We start from the raw sequence: 3,956 nt of genomic DNA, 5'->3' as shown, positions 1-3,956 counted from the left end.
ACCCGCCCCTCACTGCCTTCTCTCGCCTCCTTCAGGAGCAGACAACCTTCATTTGCGTATGCATCGCTGAGTTCCTGTCTCTGTATGAGACAGAGAGGCTGATCCAGGAGCTGGCCAAGTGCAGGATCGACACACACAATATCATTGTCAACCAGCTTGTCTTCCCTGACCCCGAGAAGCCCTGCAAGATGTGTGAAGCCCGCCACAAGATTCAGGCCAAGTACCTGGACCAGGTGTGCCCACCACCCACCTCGGGCCAGCTGGGGCACCTCTGTACCTTCACTGTATTCTGACCTTTTGCTCCACCTTCTGACCCTCTGCCCCAACTCCTGCCCTTCACCCCCACTTCATACCCTTCACCCTAATTCTGGCTCCAGAGAACTGTGGCTGAACAGGAGGTCTGGCCCAGTGATCTCTGACCTTACTGGCCCTACTCCCACTATGACACCATGAAGTCACTGCCTCATATTCTCTCCCTGACTTGGGAGGCCCCCATCCTGACCCCTTCTATCTATCTATACTCTGTCCCTTTTCTCCTGCCCCCTTACCTCTGCCTTCTGTACTCTGTCTGGCTACAGATGGAGGACCTGTATGAAGACTTCCACATCGTGAAGCTGCCGCTGTTACCCCACGAAGTGCGGGGGGCAGACAAGGTCAACACCTTCTCTGCCCTCCTCCTGGAGCCCTACAAACCTCCCAGCGCCCAATAGCACCATCGCCCCAACCGCTGCCATTTCACATCCACCCTCCACCACCCCACCCCCTGGGGGCAGAATTTGCACAGAGTCCCCCATAGTACAGGGGGAGCCATTTGGGGGGCGGGAGGCAGGGAGGGGATCTATTTCCCCCTGGTGGGGCTGGACCCACCCTCCACCACCCCACCCCCTGGGGGCAGAATTTGCACAGAGTCCCCCATAGTACAGGGGGGAGCCATTTGGGGGGCGGGAGGCAGGGAGGGGATCTATTTCCCCCTGGTGGGGCTGGAGGGGGCTGTAGTTGCCCCCCACCTCTTCCCGCCTCTCGCTCCTCAATAAATTTATCTTAAACCACTGTTTGTTGATATAGGGAGAGGTAAGCACCTTCCTGTACAGTTGCATAGGTTGTGCACTGCACAAAAATGTCACCTCTAGTGTGTTCACCCAGTTGGTTAGAGCACGGTGTTATAACACCAAAGTCAAAGGTTTGGATCCCTGTACCGGCCAGCTGACAAAAAAAAAAAATCATGTCTAGAGGGGTACATTCACAACAGAGATCTAATAGTGATGCTGTTTATTGTGGCAATTTTGGAAAGTAGGTGTCTTGGGTAAGGGGATGCCTTTTTCTACTGTATGGGTAGGTGTCCCTGCTGGGACTGTGAAGCCTGGAATGGAGGAGAGGGGCATTTGCCCACTCCCTTGGAGGCTCAGAGCGTGGGAACCTGGAGGCCCCTTGGCCAGCCCCAGGCTGGTGGGAAGCGGATTAGTCCGGCAGCGGGCCCAGCACTGCCCGCTGTTTGGTTTGGGAATTAGTGGGCGCCCTGGGCAGAGGCTGGGCCTGCCAGACAGGATTAACTGTCTCCACCCCCCAATTCCTGCCCCCATGGGAGGGCATCAGTCCCTCCCAGCAAAGGGCTACAACAAGGGGGCCGATTATTGGGCAGGATGACAGAGGGCTCAGGCCGGAAGAGCCCCGAAGTCCCATCCAACCTTCAGAGCTGTCTCACTGAGTGGCCTGTAGCACATGCTTCCTGCTGTTTGAGCTTCAGTCCCCTCATGCCTAAAATGGAGACCTAAGTATAGCCATTCACAGAGCCATGGCACAAATTCACCAGACTGTCAGCACACTGGCCTGGAAGGCACCTAGTGGGCCCCCTTAACCGTGCCCTCCACTCCTCCCTCTGCCACTGCCTGGGCAGCCACCATCATCCCCACTTGAGAGACTCAGGATGAGGCATGACCTTGAGTGTTGGCAAGTTCCAAGCTGGAGCTGGTTAGGGTAGGGGGGGACACACGTGAGTCAGGAAGTGATGTTTAGAGCGTGCACACCCAGGGTCTGGGCATGCCGGTGAGTATATGTAAGGGGAACCCAGCCACGAGCCTAGACGTGTCCCCCTACTAGATTCTGCTGGGTGTGTGCAAGCGGGTGTGGACACGCCGGGGTGGCGCGCATAAACAAACACGGTGGTGCAACCAGTGGCAAAGACCCCAGGCTCCCGGGCAAATGGCCTGTTCAAATCCCAGCTGTTCCACAAACGAGCTGTGTCATCCAAACCTCAGTTTCCTTATGTGGACAGTGGGAATAACAAGGACACCAACTTCATATGCCCATTTGCAAGGATTCAGTGAGATGAAATACACAATGCCTTTGCAAAAGCACCAGGAACCGACCTGCCAAGGAGTGTTTGTTATGACTCTTACAATTAGCAAGCATGTGAACGAGCCTGGGCAACCTGCCCCAGGCCCGGTGGGGGTCCAGCAGTCAGAAGTGTGTGGGGACACCTGTGAGCTGGGGGAGGGGAAATGAGCAGGAGGGGTAGCTGCAGTGAGTGTAGAGACATCCCAGGGAGTGGCCGCTGCTGACCCGGAACTTAGCCCATCCACAGGAAGCCTGCCCCCTCCCTGGGTCCCGCAGCTGGTGGTGCCACGCCACTGCCCCCTCGGCCCCGTTTATGGGCTGTCCGGCAGCTGGACAGCGGAGGCACGGGTTCGAGGGTGGCCAGTCCAGGCCGGTTCCTAATTACCCCAGGTGGGGCAGACATCTGTCAGTGTGGGAACACAGCGTCCTGGCCAGCCGGGCCTCGGGGTGGGGCTGTGCAGAGCCATCCGTAGTCCTAGAGCATGGGGTGCACCAGAGGGGCTCAGGGCCACTCCAGGGCACTCCTGCTGGGGCTGGAAACCTGAGCCTCCACCCCTCCCACACTGGGCTGTGCACTGATGTTGGAGAGGTTGGGATGGGTGGGAGCCGTTTGTACCAGACTGAGTGTCCCCTTGTAGGTGTGTCTGTGGAGAGGGAATATCTGTCCCAAATCCATGCCAAATGTGGGGATGAGGTTTTGTGTCCCCAAGCTTGTGTGTTCATGGCAACGCCAAGTGTATGGGTGTGTGTGTATGCACACCGCAGAGGGAGTGCTGGGGAGGGGGTTGTCTTATGTATTGATGTGCACATGCAAGTGTGTTTCACAAGGTGTTATAGTTGGTGGAACTGTTGGTGAGGGAACACTGTTGTGTGACTGTGTCTTTGTAACATTTGTGAATCTAAAGGACCACCACGGGCCCCTTCTGACTCTGGGACAGTGTGACATTGTGTTGAAGGGAGGTGTTCCTGCATTTGGTGTGTGATACAGGTACGTCTTTGTATGTGTAAAATCTGGGAATAAAACCGCTGTGCTATGGTGTGTGGCTGTGTGTGTGAAGGCATTCTAGGTTCTGGGTGGGGTCTGCGTTTGGCTGGTTGTATGACCTTGGGTGGGTCTTTGTTACATGGTGTGATCATGAGGGAATGTGCCCTCCTGCCTGTGTCCTCCTATGTGGCTGTTTGTAGCACTGTGTGTGTGCCTGACAGCTGAGAACCTGGTATGTCAGGGTCCATCTGCCTCATATATATATATGCATGATGGGGGTCGGAGGTAGATCTAAGTGTATCTTGTGAGACTCTGAAAGTCTTTGTGACAGTGTTTACTCCCCTCTTGGTCGCCGTGGTTGTGTGAGTTTGTGTTAAGAGAAGCTGAATTAAAAAAGAGAGAGAGAGAAGCTGAATTCGTGTCTGGATCTGTGATGTATGTATCTATGTGCATCTTTGTGACAGTTGTGATTACAAGTGACTGTGGAGTGTCCCAGTCTCAGTGAGCAGTGTGTCTGGGAGAAGAGTGTGTCGGCTCCCTCTGCCAGCTCTAGATTCCAGATCCCTTGGACCTGCCAGTGAGTGATCGGGAGGGGGACAGGGAGGGGCGAGGGAGGACAGGGACAGGGCGGATCTCC

Source organism: Galeopterus variegatus, unplaced genomic scaffold (assembly GCF_000696425.1).
Source record: "Galeopterus variegatus unplaced genomic scaffold, G_variegatus-3.0.2 Scaffold3412, whole genome shotgun sequence".
Lineage (NCBI taxonomy): Eukaryota > Metazoa > Chordata > Mammalia > Dermoptera > Cynocephalidae > Galeopterus > Galeopterus variegatus.
The sequence above is the reverse complement of the archived record's forward strand: the minus strand, read 5'-3'. Positions refer to the sequence as shown.